The following is a 19,578-nucleotide window of genomic DNA, read 5'->3' on the forward strand; positions in this document are numbered from 1 at the left end:
ACAGCTGTATGCTATCTACCTCTCTTCTGTCAGTCCAGAAATCAGCTAGGAGACTTCTGTCCATCCAGAAGGTCCCTTGTGTTTCTGTCCTCCCCTGGCGATCCATGACCTGCTTCTTGGATAGGTTGGCAGATGTGGAAAGTCCTAGAAGTGGAACTGTACACCAGAAATCTTTCGTATCTGGCTCCTGTCTTTCAGCTCAGAGCTGTGTTGGCGAACATATGGACCGCTCTTCTTATTGCTGTGTGCAATTCCGTGGTACGGATGCCACAAAGCCAATTGTACTTTGGTTGATAGCCAATGCATTAGTTCAGGTTTAGCCCGTTATTAACTGGCCTGCACTGAGTGTTATTGTAGATATTTTGTGGATGTCAGTGCTCCCTGCTAGAAATGCTCCCTCCTTGCATCACTGGTTAGAATATGTTGAATTTCATCAGAAAAGGCCTTTTTCTATTTTTTTGCTTTATGACTCCATAAATGCTCATTGCAAAGCTCAGTCTTTACCCGCTGGCAAGAATCCCAAGATTGAGCACTGAAAAGTACAAGACGATGTTTTGTTTGTAATGCAAACAGGAAGGGAGAAAGACCCGCTGAGCAAGGCCAGTCTGGGGATGAGGTCTTGTTGGAGCTGGACCTGCGCTCAGCCATCGCCGCGGGCTCCCTTACTGAGCGGCGCCACCTAGCGGCGGCCGGGCTCAGTGCCGCTTCTTCTCAGCGTCCCTTTTAGATTTTAAATCACAGGATTCCTGCTTTCCCAGAACCCCAGGCTGCGGAAACGGGCTCTGACCAACAGGCCGGTTCTATTTACTTCTCTTTTTCCGTGGCTCCAGGAAGTTGTGGACAACGGATAGCATCCAGGGCCTAAAGTACTCTAATCCATCTTACCCAATCGTCTGTTTCCTAGCTCATCCTGGACCCATCAAAGATGGAATCCTGTTTTAAAAGTCCTGCATCACTTTGGGCAGCCAGGTAAGAGGATCCCAAGTTAGAGCCCAGTCTGGGCAAATCAGAGACTGACAGAGACATGTCTCAAAAATTAAAAATAAATAAATAAATAAATAAATAAATAAATAAATAAATAAAGGCTGGGTTTAGCTCAGTGTGAAGATGCAGGGTTTAATCCCCAGTAACACAAAACAAACAAACAAATCATGCAGCAAATAAAGATCAGGTCAGTGAGGCTCAGTGCTGTGGGCATCAAGGCGGGTCACCAAGCCCTGAGCCTCTTTGTATGGGGAAGGCATTCGGGGTGTCCATGCAGTGTGCGGGTTCTGTATCTCAGGTTGAACAAAATCAGAGTTTCTTTTCTTATACATCTGGAGTTTTCACATGCAGAAATGTTTCATTCTTGCCTCCTGAGCCATTCAGATCGAAGGGAGATAGCATATATTTGTGGGGTCAGGACTAAGGAGCCAGGTAGTTGGTTTACACAGGGGCAAAGCAACTTCATGGAGGACCATGTTAGCTCAAAACCTGCTGTTCGAGGCTCCTGACCTTCTTAAACTTTGCACAGTAAATGCTGGGTGCCTCATTCACTTGCAAGCCCAGTGTCTGCACCTTAAGCTAGAAAGGAGGGTGTATGCATTGGGGCATCTAAACATTAAGAGGGGTTTCTACGATGTTATGATAAAACCCACGGAGAGTCTTAAAAAGGGTCTTCTGAACAAGATCTTCATTCTCCTGTAGTTCCCCATGTGTAGATCCATGTATGGGATTAAAGTCATGATTTTCATTTTTAATAATTTTCCAAAGGATGCAAGCAGTAGCAAACACTGGCTGATATCAATAGCTCAAAAGCTCTGAGGAGGCCCAGGCATGAGCCTGAGTGTGAAAGACCACGGAGAACAATCTCTCCCACATAGTAGGACCCCACCACATGACATAACTTCTACATTCACTTTCAATGAAGCACCGGTGTTCACGGAAACCTCAGAAATGACAGACAGCTCTGTGGCCTGCACACTGGAATTAAGGTCACCAGCCTTAAAAAAATAAAAATATGAGACGCTCAGTAGAATTTGAATTTTAGATCAATGATTAACAATGTTTGGTATAACTATGCCCCAAATGTGTCACCGGGTATGCACATACAGAAATTATTTATTGTTTATCCTGTATTTTATCTAACTCCCCCTGGATCTTGGGTAAGTCAGCACCTTGCAATGAGTGCTGATACTGCCCTTGCTTAGGAGGATATGTGAAGGTTTTCTTTAGCAAATGTCTTGGCTCCTTTCTCTTGGGATTTATATGATTCCAGGTCTAAGAAGAGGCCATTAATCTTGATAGATCAAGTATATCTAATTATTGAGGCAGGCAGGTACCACCTGGAAGAATTCAAGCCGGGGTTTATAGATGACAGCAGAGCCACAATTGTGGTTGTATAAAGAAATGGAAATGGGGGTGGGCGATATAGCAGCCTGTTCGATTTGGAACTTAAATGGGGTCCAGCTTGTCTGACAAATATTTAGTTATTTCATACAGTCTCCAGGAGATTTCTTCTATGAGTTGGTGTTCAGGGACTTACTGTTTTTAAATGCAAATTAATTTTTCTTTAAAACAGTTTGGTGCTAAGAATTATCCAAGAAGGCTAGTTAACAAGAATGTCCTCATGGTAGATGTGATTTTAACTGGTGTCTTTGGTAAGGCTTCAAGAAAAGGAAAAGGTGGAGTCCCTTTCCTTGGAACGCTCCCAGTGCATCCCTCTGTCCGTGCTCTTAATGGGTCTGCGATGAACTGAGAAGAGTGTGAGGAAGGGGACAGGCATGTCCCTTCACCCTAGCGTTCCTGCAGAGCCCAAGCTTGTGATGCACACACTGTAATACTGTGACTTAGGGATAACAGAGGTGGGCACGAGGGGCAAGCACAGTGCACAGATGTAGGGTTTAAATTGGGTGTAAGGGGAGGAAGAAGAATTGATGTTTTACTAACGGTGGAGGCAAGAATCAAGCCATTATTTGATGGACTGGGGAAAGGCAGAGAGAGGAATTAGATGCTTGGCTTCGCCCCTGACCTGGAGGCTGGCTGCGTTTAGACTTGGGCCTTCCACACTGCCACTCTTGGTAGTGAGCGACTAGATGGTGGTGAATGTTGGAAAAACTTCAACACGTTCATCTTTTGAGAGAATCTCTGGGGAGATTTCACATGAATCAATCGGGAAAGCTCAACTGTAGAGTCTGGCAATGAAGAAACAGGAGGGCGGAGAGGCCGGCTGCCTACAACACATTCACATGCCTCCAGCTCGTCCTTTCCACCTTGTAGCTCCTTCCCATGAATCCACAGTATCAGAAATAGGATGCACCCAGGAGCTCACCAGCTGAAAAGAACAAGTAGAGAAAGACGGCGAGGCTGGGCTGTGTGATCCTGCTCCGTATGGAGGCGGCTGCTTCCAGAGAGTCGCTGGGAGAATGTGACGCGTCAGTGAGGCTTGGCAGGCTGGCACTGTAAATTGGACTGCGTCATTAGGAGCCGTGCTGCAGGGAAGTGGGTGATACCAGTTCCATAGATTGTATTTTTGGGCACAATGTACTAAAGGAGCTACAGATTGTATTTTCCATGCTTTCGTGACTAATGTTTGCAATTACTAATTGTCGGGGACAGCTCCCACTGGAACAGACACCTCCAGTATTTTTTAATACAAAATTAGTCATGTAGATTCCCTGGAACTAGATGTTTTATTAAAGCAGTCTCTCTCTCCTCTCTCTCTCTCTCTCTCTCTCTCTCTCTCTCTCTCTCTCTCTGTCTCTCTCTCTCTCTCTCTCTCTTTCTGTCTGTCTCTCTCATGCACATTTAAGGCAAAGCCAGGTATTTTCTCCCCAGAACTCAAACTAGTGCCTTTAATGCCATTTCTGGTCAAAATGACAAAAAGACCTAAAAGACAACTCTTTCATCAGCACGGCAACTATTGGATGATACTTTTGTTCTAAACCCGTGCAGCTTGCAGAGTGTTTATTTGGCAATGGAAAAAAGGTCACTGTTTTAAGGCAGTTCAGAAACCAAATGTTCCCGTAATATGGCAGATTTCTCGCAAAGCACCCCTTGGCTTTGCCACTTTGGAATCTGTGCTTTTGACAAGCACAAGCTCTCTCAGATGTGTGTGTGTGTGTGTGTGTGTGTGTGTGTGTGTGTGTGTTCGCGTGCATGTGCATGTGCATGTGCACTGTGGAGGAGTAGGTGGTTGGAGGTCTGTTAATTGCAGAACCAGAGTTCTCCATGGTTAGAAAGTATATATATATATATATATATATATATATATATATATATATATCGCAAAGTGAGTTCTTTAAATAAGAAAGGGAGGTGGTAAGCAGAGGCTCCCTGAGCAAGGTGTGACATATGTAAGAACAGAGCAGTATGTGCACAGATACTTGAACCAGGTTTTGTTTTTCATTATCCAATCCTTTCTTTCAAGCAGCATTTGTACAACCCCGCCTGAAACAGAAAACCTCTTTAATTAGCTCCCGCAGAACACATCTCCCTACTGCCACCTGTTGTTCAGGAGAGTATTAGGGCTGGAGAGGCCCCGGGAGCTGTGTGCCCGCCTTCTGCTCTGCACTCAGAATGCAGCTCTTCAAGGCACAGTTACAGAAGTGCTGCCAGCTAGCAGAGAGGGCTGGAAGACGACACAGAGCAAGCTGCACACTGAGCCGCTAATCAGTACTGGTTCAGAATCTTAACAACTGCACCTCCCCTTTGAATAAACAGCAATGCACGGTGTGGTAGAGATGAGCATCACCCCTGCAAACGGTAATGAGGAAAAGTGTCCTGAGTCGAAAGATGCCAAGGTCAGGGCTGTTAGTCCCCATCATGGCCTTTGATATGCTCATTACACGTGGAGAGAAAAGTTAAAACTAATCACAGCCACAAGTCAAAGCCCTGGTCATCTCTAGGTAACCTAAGTGGCCCTTGTATACAAAATACTTACTTTTGCTTCTCTGGGGCATAGGAAATGTGTCTGACTTTGTTCATTAAAGTCACATTATGTATATTACTCTAATATAGTAAATATATACTATATGTAGTATATTATATTTGTTATAGAAAGAAGTTAGGTTACACAATGTTTATATAGCATATGCAATATGTTATATGGGGTATGTACATTATATATGGTATAATATAGAATAGTGTGCATATGCTCGGTAGATTTTTTCCTGTGGGAGATTTGAGTTTAAATGCCTAAAAATATGCAACAAAGAAAGGGCTGTGAGAGGTACGTTGTTTGAGGTACTGTTGATTTGTGTGTGTTTGCATGTGAGTTTAGGGATATTATTTTGTTTGGGGGAATTTGCCTGTTTGCAGCCTCCAGGCCCTCATTGTGGGCCCTGTCTTCCTCCTCCTTGTGGCTGGTCCTCCTCACTACCACAGAGACATCATTCTGCACTGAAAGCTACAAAGCCACAGGGCATGTTAGTGCTTTCTGTTCTTAGATCTTTCTTTATGCAATTTGAGAGCTCGTTAATAAGTACCATTTTGTGTCACCAAGAAATAGAAAAAGACTCCTGGAATCAAAAAATAAAATCAAAGAAGGACTGAGGAGGAGCAGAGCACCTCCTTTCTCTTTATGCTGATTACAGTTGAGGTCAGTAGCAAGTTATGTGCCCTGCTAGTTATGACCCACCCAATCCTCTGCATGGAGCAACCATCTCTGTAGGTTTGGTAGGCTTTGGATTGATTCCTGTCATGGTTTATGTCTGTGGCCCACAGATCTCAGGAGTTTGCATTATGCATTTGTGATTGGTTCATTGTCTAGCGCTTGGATTGATGGTGTCAGTGCTACACCCACATAGGGAGGAGTGGAGCCAGCATACAGTGTAATGGCAGGAAAGTGTCTCTCTCTTGTCAGTCTCCGCCTTATTGTTTGCAGCTGCCATGAACTGCGGCCCCGCCCTGCCACCCTCCCTTGGAGCCAACTCAGTATGGACTGAAACCTCCAAAACTGTAAGAAATAACCTTTTCTTTCCCAACTGTGGGCATCAGATATTTTGTCTTACCGATGAGTAAAAAGTAACTAAGACAGTTTCCAAATACATCCTTGACATAGAAGGCTTTCTTATAACATTCTGATTTTATTCTATTTCTCTCTTATACTTATCCTGGCCAGGCAGATTATGTGTATGCATGCATGTACACATGTGCATGTTGAAGGGCTTAGCTTTTGGGCTGTAAGGCAAAGTCTTTCTACAAAGATGCACCCCACTCCTTGGAGGGTCCCTGCAGCTATCTGTGTGTCTGCTTTCCTGGAAAGCCTGAGCTGGCATGTGAAGCCACCGTTCAAAGCTAAACTCCTCATACTTCAGGTCAAGGGTGCCAACTAGTTCTCTTAGGATGAGCAGGAGCAGGACACGGAGGCGGTGATACAAGTGACAGCCTCATTAGGTGTTTCCGTCCTCACGTCACAGTGGGTTTCGTTCTAGGTTTTAACAGAGTGGCAGAGAACATACCTTTGCCACTCTCAGATGTGACTTCACAAATCGACCTTGGCACGGTCATAAAGACACACCGTGTTCTATCTGAAAAGCTGGAAGAGTGAAATTGTGTGCTTGACAAGAGCTTGATGTTTTATGTGGTTCCAGTATATTGGGTGTTATTTTCGGGTCTTCACTCATTTTCTTGTTTGACAGACACGTGTGTGTTAAGAGATTTCCCACCCTTTAAGCACGCATCTTATCCTTACAGACTCAGTTAAGATTTGTGCTCAGGCACTCAGGATGTTATATTCTTCAGTGGGACACTTATTGAGTTATTTTGACCCTTTGGGGAGCTGCAGATGATCTGAGATCCCATACTATGACGATTTTACAAGAATGGCTTTAGGATGTAAGAGTCCTGTGTAAGAGCTGAGGTGGTTTCTGATGGTTTGGGAGGCATCCTGTACCACCAGGGAAAGGGTTTCCAGACCTGGGTGCTCAGCAGCCAACCAGGTGCACAGCCTGGCATGGAGTGGGCCTCAGGACTGCTTCCCATGTGCTGGGGCAGCTCTGGGAGAAGGAGGCTCAGCCCCAGACTGTGGCCTTAGCATCACTGTGGTCATAAAGACACCCAAGGAAGACTTGGATCAGTGTTCTTTAAACATTTGCTGAGATTCCAGGATTCTTTCCATACCACAAAGCATTTGTCTTCTATGTGAAGAATGCAAAAGATAGTCATTTTTTGATGATCTACTTACCTCTCTGGGTGGAAAGGTGTGTTTAATTTTTTTAATGTACTGTCTTTGTGTGTTCTGGTAACCTATCTCCATGATGCTCCCTCACTCTGGATTGAGGTGACTTTGGTGAGTCACCCACAGCAATTCTGCTGGTGGCCGATGCAGGGACAGCACTGTCTCCCCTGAAACCTTTTCCTTTTGCTAGCTCCCCTAGTTTGCTGTCCTACGTGTTGAAGATCAAGCACACAGTTAATGAAACCACCAAATCTCCATTAGGTGTAAGTAGACCAATCAGTTTTCAAAATAAAAGATGAAATTTGCTTAAATCTTGAGAAATTAGTCTTCTCATTCCCTTCAGTGAACCAGGTGGACTTTGATGCCTATAGAATTGTCTGTATCCATCCCCATAAAGAAGTGTTCATTGATTCTTGTAAAGTTTGGATGACTGATGCTGATGAGACAGAATCATTCAATTAAACTCTGTTTTAATTCAGAGAATCAGGTTGATTTCTTTACCATGTGCTGGTCAGTTGTGGAGGGTTAGAACCAGGGCCTTTTCTCTGTGCTCCTGGCTCTCCGAGCTGGTGAGAATTGAAGGAAGAGCATTATGTGGATAAACAATATCAACATCTATAGCTAACACGGATGGAAACTAGGCTGTGCTAGGCATAAGCATGTTGGTACCCATGATCTCAAAGGAACCCAGCGGGATCGTTAGTTTTGTTGTTTCATAGTTGAGGAGGTAAAGACTGGGCACAGTCTTTCACTTGACTGCACAGCTGTGAGGATGGAGGCTGGTTTTGAACCCAGGCTGTGTGGCTTCTCGAGTCAGTGCCACATTGTGATGCTGCCCTTGATAGCAGCCAGCTCTTACTGCTGCTGGATCCTTAAAACATCAAAGAGGAACCAGTACCAAGACGAGGACCCTGACACACGGCAAAGTTAATAACCTGACCAAGACCTCACGTGTCAAAGCCGAGGTTTGAATTTCTCCATCTGGCCATACAGTCACAGCCCAGGCATGTTGTACTATGTTCACAAGAACAACAGAAACACCAGTGTCCAGAACTTTAGGCCCTGGTGTGTGTTGTGCTTTGGGGAAAGCTGTCACCATATCTTTCACAGAAATGCCCTGTTGCGGGGCCGGGCAGAATTGGTAAGGAAGGTGCCCAAAGTGGTGGCAAGAGAGGTTCAAATCTCAGTGCTGTTTGCTTGCCAAAGTCCTTCCAGGGCCTTGGGAGTGGCTCTCTGGCTGGCCTGTGCTATTTGTGAAATGTTAAAAAAGAATTTTGTATTCTTTTTCTTAAGGAGTCCACTAAATTCTCAAGGCGAGAATGTTGAGTGTGGATCTGCACTGAGGCTTCACCCAGGAACGGGTGAGGGATGAGGGTTCTGGTCACTACTGCCTGCCTACCTGAATCGGAGGCTCTGGGGGTGGTGCCTCCATTGAGAGTTTATGTGGCTTCCAGGGAGATTTTGTAGCAAAACAGCATCAGCAGCATGAGAGGCCACAGGTCTACAGCTGACCTTCTACTAATCTCTTGTAAATCTCTTTTCCAAATTATATAAAGCTCAGGACATCCATCTGGGTCCATTGTGGCCCCAACTTTTCTTGCAAACATGAAAGTTCTTTGTTTAGCCTGTACAATTTTGTAGCTTGCACAAATTTTATGATTTGGTTAAAATATTTGAACGACATGAAAATGTGGGTTCCTCAAAGAGATAAAGATTCATACATGTGCCAAGATTGCACCTCCAGCTTTCAGTTCACCTGTTCTAAAGCAACCTACACTGCCCTGGGCTCACAGGCTGGTTGCAGCCTGACACCGGGTGAGGTTGGAAAAGGACCAGGAACCAGGCATTTGAAATACCCATACCAGGACTAAAAATGCCACTCCAATCCAGTTTGCTAGTACAATGACTTTATTCTGTGTCTACAATATATAAAGCATATTTGTTGGCGTATGTCATTTTGAAGAAAGGAAAAAAAAAAACATGAAAGAGACAATCACTAGATATTTCACCATGTTTAAAAGATGACCTTGTTAACATTTTGGAAGTTACCTTTGCACTTTTTTCTATATCAATATTTAGAAAACGAGGGTAAACTAAACATAATAACTTACAAACAGTTTTATAGGCCAACAATCATGAACATTTCCATTTAGCAATTTTCCCTGTCATCATTTTAATAATAATAAAAAAGTGTCTTGAGTGCAGCCACCATCCCACTTTCACCAAGATGTCCAGAGCCCCTTGGCTGAAGGGTTCTGTCTGTTCACCTTAGGTGAGGTTGCTGTGAGCTGACAGCTGAGTTACCAACCCACTACAGTTTCGTGAAGTATAAGTTAAAAGTGGCACAGAGCAAGTTAAAAGTCAGAAGGGGGGTGTGGTGGTGCATGCCAGTAATCTCAGTACTTGGGAGGCTGAGGCAGGAGGATTGTTTCATATTTGAGGCCAGCCTGTGCTACACAGTGAGCTCAAGGCCAGCATGAAGTGCATAGTGAGACCCTGTCTCAAAAAGACACACACACACACAAAGTTAAAAGGCAGAAGTACAAAATGCTGTTTCTATTTGCCTCATAGCCTTGAGACCCATTCTCCTTATCCAGATGAGGAAACACCTAGAGGATAAGTAGGAGTTGAGAGACATAAGATGATGGGGAACTGTGTTATGTTTGGATCCTGAATATCTTCTGAAGGCTTCCTAAGGTGCTAAGGTCTTGCCTTCCGAGGATGGGGTCACCAGGAGCTGGGGCCTAGAAAGTTGGAAGGCAGGCTCTTGGGGAGCCATGCCCTTGAGGGGTATTATGGATTAAAAACTGGTGGCCAACTTAACACCAGCTGAATTACATCAGCATGGTGCTGAGCGAAGATGTTCCATCTGAGGAAAGTTGCCAGCATAACTAGAGACACAGAGAAGAGCTGGGTGTTGTGGGTCTCTCTGAGTGTTACTGTTTTGAGCCACTGATTCTCCTGGAGGAAGTTGTCATGACTAGCTTCCCCAGGGTGAGTTTGACCATTGTCATTGTGGAGCTTGGGACCTTATTGGTGAGAGTGGTTGTGGTTCAATTTGGGGGAGCTCTGGTCTTTTACACTGAGCATCACTTTTTGGCTCCAAGAGGGGAAGATGTGTGTTGTGTAATCTCCAGGAGAAGCTTGTCACGTTGGCTCTCTGGCATGTAGTTGTCTGTTCTTATCATCGGAGGAGCTCGGGACCTCTGTGTCACTGAGGATGGCTGTGATGCTTTTCAGGGCAGCCCTGGTGCTTGTTTTGAGCATCAATTCTCAGCGCCAATGTACAACCTTCAGCCTACCAGCACAGCTCCTTCACCTCGCTGGCATAGAGTTTCTAACTTCCACCACTGACCTTTGGGCTTTCTCAACACAGATCCATAAAAGACACTGGCATGAGTCCTTCTCGCGGGCTCAGGATCTTCAGTTGGACTCCTGGGGGCATTCTCATGGGCTCTAGGTTTTCATCTGGACTCATGAAGGACATTGCTGTGGAACCAGGCTGTTGGCTGAATATTCTGGGTCTTTAGTATGGTGGACAGATTTCCTTCACTTTCTTGTGTTTAACTCTGGGTGACCATCATAAATATTATTATAAATCCTGTGTCCTGGTTCTAATTGTTCTCACAACCCCTAGCTACAACAAGGGAGATGATCCTTGATCCTTTCTGTTTCCCTTTGCTTCCCAGTTGCCATGAGGTCAGCAGTTTTGTCCTGCTTTGCATCCCCCACCAGGAGGGAGCCCAGTGACCACTTCCTAAAACATAGGCAAGTAAGTCTTTCTTCCTTCTAAGCTGTTTACCTCAGGTATTTTGTTATAGCCATGAAAATGTGACTAACAGAAATAGAAATAACTACCTCTGAGAGCTCTGCCTATTTTACTCTGTTGCCTCCTTTGGTCCTCAACATCATTTATGTCTTGAGAATCTATTGATTTAGAGCCATTAACTAAGACTTACATGTAGGAAAGTTTAGTGCAGTATTTTCTATCCTTACTGAAAAATATGAAACATCATGAAAATTTCAAATTATTAGAAAGTTGCCTATATTATGGAAAACTTTAACATGTGTACCATTAAAATAATATTATCTTTAAAATGACAATAGGGAAAATAACTAAATGGAAATGCTCATGATTGCTGGCTTATAAAACTAAGTTATTATGCTCGGTTCACCCTCATTTTGTAAGTATTGTTATAGAAAAAGTACAAATGTACACTCCAAAATATTAACAAGGTCATGTTTTAAGCAGTGGGATATCTAGTGATTGTCTCTTTCATGGTTTTTTTCCCCTTTCTTTAAAATGACTTTATATATTGTAGTCACAGAATAGAAGCACTGTAGTAACAAATTGGAGTGTAGAGGCATTGTTAGTCTGGCGTGGGTGTTTTAACGTTGTCAGGTTTAAGTGAGACTTTTAAGTAGGTTTCGGTTGAGAAACTGAATCCTCAGATGATGACCCAGAATATATGCAAACATAAAAGTCTAGTTTCCAACCTAAAGCAACTCATCCAAGAACCCAAATATCAACTCCTCCAGCAATCAGTCCCAGGTGGCCAGGGCTTGACCAATATCTAAGAGCTTCCCTAGAATTTCTCTTTGCTTTCCAAATTAGGAGGAACTGTATAAAGTTATACTTGCTGTCCTACTCAATCCCTCAAAATGCCCTACTTTTAATAAACTACAATTTTCCTGTGTTGACAACCTCCAATCAGAACATACCTGGAGTATTTCCTTTCTTCCTATTGTAAATCCTTGCTACCCCTCTGTCTACCTTTGAGTCTCTGCCAAGCCCAAGGGATGGTGGCTGACCCCCTTGATGTAGCAAGCTCTGAACAACCAGGCATTGCTTGTTCTCATTTGGGTGGTCTTTGTTTATTTCCACACAAAATTCAGTCTTCTGAGAGACAATGTGCATTTCAAAAATAGTTGTCATGCATGCAATGTTATGCCAGCCCTGGTATGAAGAAGCCAGTTCCTTGTTGTTCATAAATGTTTAATCACTATGTCCAAATGGCTCAAAATGATTTGAAGAAATTAGGACCAAACTCCTAATGACAAAATTAAAATAGTGTATTGGAAATATTATTGAATTACAATTTCCCAGTGAACAGTGCCAGGGTAATCACAGTTTCTATTAGAAGGTCCCTGGGGTCCTAATGTTCCTTACCTATTTTGTAAGTCTTATGACCTTTTCCTTCTGTTAGTTAATTATTTTTATAGAAAAATACTTAATAGATGATTTATTACCTGGCAAATGAGCTCTGTCTATTGTAATTATCAAAGGAAGGGTTTGATCTTGAATAAGACTCCATCAGTATTTTTACTCCCTAAATTGTCATGCACAGTTGAATTAATCTACTAAACTTTGTTATTAATAAAATTAACTGTGTGTTTTAAGGAGTTTTCAACTGAGGGAAAGCTATTGTTAACTTCAGACATTTGAAGAATATCAAATAATTTGGAATACTATGTTGAAATCATGCAGAAGGGACAAGGTCAATGTTAATATTAATGAGAGATTCTGGCTCTTTAGCAGGTTTTCAGAAGATATCAATAGTGAAATACTTATAATAAATATAGCAAGGATAATTTTATAGCTGTATTAATAAGTATATGCAGGTGTGGATAGGATAATGTGGAGAAAAGTTACAAATCTAAGCTATTAAAATGAAATAATATATCTGTGAATTAGCAAACAATTGGCTTACTTAACAAATGTTGGATAATTTAGGTCCCACCTTTGTCTTTAACGCAGATGGCTACATTGTATATCATATACATATACATATGTATATGTATATATGTATATATGTATACATATGCATAGTATATCATAGAACCTCAGTTGTATCAATCAGTTTCTTATGTCAAGACACAGTACCCATCACCACAACTTATAAGAGGAGATGTTTAATTTTCTTACATTTTCTAGTCCATGATTGGCTGGATCTAAGGCAGAGGTAGAGAACATAGCAGAAAGGCATGTTAGAGGAATGCTGCTTAGTTTCTGGCAACAGGAATCAGAGCAGGGTAGCAGCACCAAAGAAGAAGGATACAAGAATAATGCATAGATCCCACAGCCCTATGACCATCTAGACAAACTTAGAAGTTTGTTCCACCAATTCCCAGGGCAGGTGACAAACTGTCCCAGTGCATATGTAACCAATGTGTAAATTCTGTGCAATGATCTGGAGATGAAGTAGGATTACATAAAATGTTATGGCTTATATCTAGATGTCCAGTCAAACTCTCATGACTGGCTCATGGATGTGTGCTGTTTATCCCTTGATGTGTTGTTTGATGGCCTCTTGCTTCCTGCCTGCCATGTCCCTCTGCCATGGTTCCCTTTCTTGGAGACAGCCAACTATAGACTGAAACCTCTACATACTGTTAGCCAATTTAAACCTTTACTCCTTAAATTGTGAGTGTCATGTTTTGTGTCTCAGCAAAAAGACAGTAAGACATATTTTAATACCAGGAGTGGGGTTGTCACTGTGATGCTTTCTTGTCCCGTTGTTTGGAAACTTTTGGAACTGGTTTGCAGGAAGAGTTTGGGAGGGTTTGGAGATGCCAGCTAGAATTCCTTTTTTCTACAGGGGACAACAGGTAGGAAGAAGCAACCCATCAAGTTTTCCTCAAATTCACGCTTACTGATAAAATTTGCTCAAAAATTTTAAATGGGCAGTTTCTCATAAAGGGGCACTGAATGTTCTTCCTCTACATTTGAATAAATTCTGACATGTTCAGAATTTGATGAAAAATTATATGAGTACAGTATTTAAAAGCAATGGCAATTTTTTGTTTGTTACCATGTTTAAATGTATACAAAAGATTTAGTTGAATACCTTGAAGGTGGAGTCCTTATGTTAAATCATTAAATGCTCAAATAGACAAGAATTGTCACTCTTTTCATGGAGTAGATGCTATTCCAGATGCATAGCGGGTCTTTATAGTCTGCATCAGAAGGAATAGAATACAGGCTGGCTTAGCTTGATAAGTAGGAGGTGGCCTGCTATTATAAGTTTACAGAAACATACACTTTCCCTACTTTTTTAAGAAGCTAGAAGTCTGTGCTTAGCATTTTGAATTTTTGCTTTCGAGGAGTAAGGTGATCATGGCAGAGTTCAATTTTCAGGGCGTTTCCAATTCACTGGAAGCCATTACTATGGATTTTAAGATAGTGTCTGGAATTAGAACAAGCACAGAGATTAATTAGAGTTTATCTCAGGCAGGAAAGAACTGTTGTCTGGGATCAATGGTTTAATTAGCAGGAGCAACTGCACAATGTATGTACTTTAGTTCTTAAGCAGGTTTGCTGTATTGGTATCCACAGCTTAGTAGGGTCTACACAGGTTAGGTGTGCTTGGATAGCGTGGAAGAAAAGGTTCAGCTATTAAGGTGAAAGACACTGATGCAGTAGAGTTTCTGAAGTGGATAAAAAAGTGGAGTTCCTGTTAATTGAGAAAGAAGTAGGATAGTACCAAGGAGGAGCAGGAAATGATGAGTTAGGGAAGAGTTTCTGGAAGAAAAGTGCTAATGAAAGAAGAAATTATAGTGATAATAGTGCATGCTGGTCGTCTCAGCACTTTGGGGTCTGAGATGGGGATTATGAGTCTCAGCCTAGCTCGGGAAACATACCAATGTGTGAGACTCTATGTCAAGTAAATATATACATATATACATACTTATATACATAAAAGATAGGGATGTAGCTCAGTGCAAAGCCCCTGCGTTGTTCAATCCCTAGAGCTTCAAAGGAAAAAGACCCCTAGTCATGCTTTTTCTGACTATGGCTCTGTCATTCTGCCCCCCCCCCCCCCCGCCCCCATCATTCTTTCTAACAATCAATGAAATTCTCAGGCTTCTCTGAACTGAGAGGGCACCCTTTCTATAATACTTCCTACTACAAAACTGTATTTCTCATATTCTTATTGCAGTCTGACCAGATCTTTCTCTGTAGCTTTCAAACAGGAACAAAGAAACATTTGGCTAGTGAAACTAGATGCAGGTGAGTGGGAGACAGCATACTATAGATACCATTCTGGGAAATTCTAAGAGCAAAATCATGTATTGATTCTCAAGTAGAATTAGCTGGGGGACATTGTATTTCAAAGTAGGCTAAAAAATGAACTTGTTCTTTTGAGGCCTAATTAAGATCCTCTTGTCAGAAACCGTAAAAAGAGCTACATAATATCACTAAAGACAATGAAAACCATTGGCCCCTTCTGCATTTAATAGGATATCCTGATTCAAAGAAATTGTTTTATTATTATTTTTTTAAAATTGAAGGTAGATAATGAAAAGGAAGCTCTTCTTATTAGACTATATTTGAGTGGCCTTTCTGGGCTAATATCTGTAACATTTTTTAGTAAAATTCATGAATCAATATGGTATCTGAGACAGGAGGATCCCTTTCACATGGAGATTCAGGTTCACTTTTGTTGTTGCATGATTAATGGACTTGACTTGTTAACTTTGTTGATTCATTAAACCATTATATTAAGTATTTAGTTTTTAGCCTAGAAGAATTAGGGAAAATAATTTTAGGAAAAAACTCTGCACTAAGCTATTGCCCAATTTTTTCCCTATTTCTCTCATTTGCAAGAATGCTGGACAAACAACTGGTTCTGGCTACATATGGATACAATATGGGTTTTCCAGTGCTTAATGACAGAAAGCAGAGGTATAATCTATTCCAAATGGGCCATCATCTGGATATTTGAAATGCCATGCCATAAACAGTGTTCCCTTGTCTTATAGGATGTTATGGACGGTTGAATGCAGATGAAAGCTTAAATTTATATCATGCACCAAGGCATAAAATGAATGTTAACCTTCTAAGTGTTCCTTTGTTTTCATTGTCAGATTCTGTTAACTGTCTGTCTTCTAATAGCAGTGCCGCTAGCATCTTTACTGCTTTGACCAGTTGATGATCTTTGTCATTTTTCTCTCTCCCTCTACCTCCCCCCACACATGTGGGTGACAATCTTAAAATTCAAAGGAACTTTGGGAATCGTTTAGTTTACCCAATCTCATTTTATAAAGAAGTAGAAAAAGGGGAAACTATAACCTCATGGATGATAGTAAGTGGTGGATGAGTCAAGAATTGACTCTGATGACTTCTAAGATAGGCTAATTTGTAGGATGCTGGCTTCATTTTCAGAAAATATCTTTTCTGACTTAGTGAACCTCTCCCTTGGGCAGAACTAATTTCATCAGCATGTTCTTGGAACTAGAATAGGTATGTGGAATTGACAACTTTATTATGTAGAGTTTACTTATTCAAGTTTCACTAACTTATTTAGAAAATATTTTCCTTAAGCTTTTGTTATAAAAATGTGCGTACTCAATGTATCGAATGTCAGCATATACAAATATATCTTGGGATAAAATTCTTCTTTTCTCTCCTTCTTAGAAATGTCTGCCCATGAGAACATACTCTACCTCTGAAGAAATAGCAATACATAAAAAACGTTATGATATATAATATGTATATGTGTACCTGTTAGAAAATGTAAGTATCCAAAATATTTTTGAAACTTTTTATTTAGCTTTTTTCACTTCAGAGTATCACAGATAATTTGCATATCATATTTTTCTAATTTTTTGATTATCAGGTACATGTGTGTATGGATTGCATGCTTTTTGTGTATGTAGTATGCTAGAGTTTGTAGTGGATGAAAGTTTAATTCAACATTCCTCTGTTGTTGGGCATTCATATGTCTCTCAGTTTTCATTGCTGAAAATAATATATGGTAAATATCTGGTTTTAAATCTGTGCCAACGTATCTATAGGATGCTTCCCCAGAAAAGGGGAATTTCTGGGTCATGTAGTTTATATTTATTCAGTAACTACTGTGTACAAAGTGCTTGGAAGACTAGATGTAAATAGAATTTGATCTTTGAAGGTAAAGAAATGACAGCTGCTCTCTTGAAACTTGCAGTTTAGATCACAAGAAATACTCAGAAATAATGGATTTTAAGTCAAAAATCACGAATGCTCCATAGAAAACACAGAGGAATCACCGTGGGAAGATGCAAACACTTTAATTTTCTAACTCAGCCTGTGCAATGTGATAATTATTTAGAGATGGGATCTCACTGGGAATGCATCGAGAATGTCTAAGTGAAGTTCCTTGCCAAGGTCAATATAAATGAGTGTAAGCATATGGGATTGCAGAAGGTGACTTGTTTATTGAAAGAAGTGCATGAATGTCCAGAAAGCAAAATTGGTTTTACACTTTTAGAAACTATTTATGTTTATGAAGAAGAGAAGTGTTACAGTTTACTGGATAATGTAGGGCTAAAAGAAGGTTTTTTTTTTTGAAGCTCTTTTATCATTAAGCAAGGTATTTATTTTGACTCGAGGCTAATTTTCTACTTCATATGTGTGTGGCTCCAACTGTACATAACTTCTTCTTGAACATGGGTCATTTTGATAAATCACATATTTTTCTTTAGTGTGTCAGAAGCTAAGAGGGCACATTTCTACATATTTCTCTGTTCAAATTTGAATTCCAGCTTGAATTTTGCTTGTGCACCCTCTCCTCAAACTCCATTAGCCATGATCATGTTGTTACAGGCAGCTGAGTTAGTTAGAAATATTATAGGCAGTGAGACAGGTCTAGGTCCTCAAAGGAGCCAGTGGGGAAGCCCAGATACCTTGTAGCTATGCTGGAGACAGACACCTGCTGTGGTCCAGGCCTAAGACAAAAGTTCAAACAAATGTACATGTACCCTAAGGACTGTATTCGAAATAGTCCGTAGTCAGCATCTCAGCTCCCTATGGGAAGAGTCACTGCTCTCTAAGAATGCCCACTTTCAACATAACTTGCTTCCCCATTTGTCCCTAATTTAGTCAATTTTACCTAAACTATTAATCTTATTGGTTAACCATAGTTCTGTCCCACCTTATGCCCATATACCTTGTCGTTCCCAGTTTTCCCCACTTTAAACCTGTCTCACTCCGTGATTTTACTCTATAAAAGTCTGTAGAAAAGACAGAGTTTTTGGCATCCCGCTTGGGACCCCTTCTGTCTCTTTTGGACAGAAACTTCCTTTCTTTCAATAAATATATTCTGCTCTTAACCTCCATTGTCCCTAAAATTCATTTGATTTTAGAGAACACAAACACAAACTCCTAACAGACATAGTGGGTTGGGAGTTTCATTCCCCTATATCAGTGTTACCTTCCTGGCCACTTTTTGGGAAAAAAGGGGAGATAATATGTATGCTTTTGTATTTTAAATGTTTATCCAAGCATAAAATTATTTATTATGAAATGTGAGTTATAATCATGAGCTCCAAATATTTTTCAGGTGAGCCAGTCAGTGGGGCAGTGAAATCTTATTCTGAGTACTCTCTTGATTACTTTTCTTTCATTACGGGGTATGGTATACATGATATCCAAAATGCAGGAAGGAAAGGTTTATTTAGTTCACAGTTTGTAGAGGTTTCAGTCAATAATCGGTTTGCTCCAAGGTAGGATAGCATGAAACTGGGGCAATACTTTAAGGCAGCAGCCAGCAAAATCAGCCAGAGCAAAAAATGGGGCACAGGCTACCGTCCCCCTCCAAGGTGAGTGTGGCACTCAAAATCTTGAGTGAAATATTTTCTCCATTTGAAGCATTTTTCAGATTCTGTTTGTTTGTTTATTTGTTTTTTTGTCTTTTTCCTTTTTATCGGTACCAGGGATCAAACTCACGACTGCCTGCTTACAAGGCATGTGCTAAATCCTGAGCTAAATCCCCAGCCCCCCATTTTTCAGATTCTGGAAAGAAGGTGGTAAAATCCACACCTTTGGCAACCAAATTCCACATCACATCCTGATTTCCATGCATGGAGGAAAAATCCAGAGGCAAAACAAAGAGATGACATTCTAAGGGACAAAAAAGCAACTAGAAGTGTTGTTCCTTGCGGTCTGTGATGTCTTCACTGGGTGGTTCAGGAAGCTTCTTGGAGCCAGACGTGGTTTCCATGGCACCCTTTATGGTGCACATGATCATATGCCATTCGAGGGTCACCAACCTGCTCACCAGGATCTGATGTGAAGCCACCACAGAAACCTGAGACCAGCAAAGAGACACAGGAAAGCAATTGCTGTCTTTTGCAGGTGTCAGAACTGCAAACAAAAGACTTTAGAACACTCAATGCCTCCTCCCCTCCTGGGTTGCATCAAGTGTAGTTAGTGGCTTGAAGATGTGCTAGTGGCTTTCAAAGTAAAGCATTTTGATAGGGATGAGTGCACCCATCTGTGGAGACATCCTCACCAGACCCCAAAAGTAGCAGGCAACCTGCTCGTTGATGGCCAAGAATATATTTAAAACAGGACCCAGCTGGATTTCAAGTAGGCTTAATTATTGCACCAGAATGGTTAGAGCTTTTTTATTAATTGCATTTTTTAAAAAAAATATTAA

The sequence above is a fragment of the Cavia porcellus genome, unplaced genomic scaffold, assembly GCF_034190915.1.
Source record: "Cavia porcellus strain 051 isolate PalLab524CR breed Dunkin Hartley unplaced genomic scaffold, mCavPor4.1 scaffold_6, whole genome shotgun sequence".
Lineage (NCBI taxonomy): Eukaryota > Metazoa > Chordata > Mammalia > Rodentia > Caviidae > Cavia > Cavia porcellus.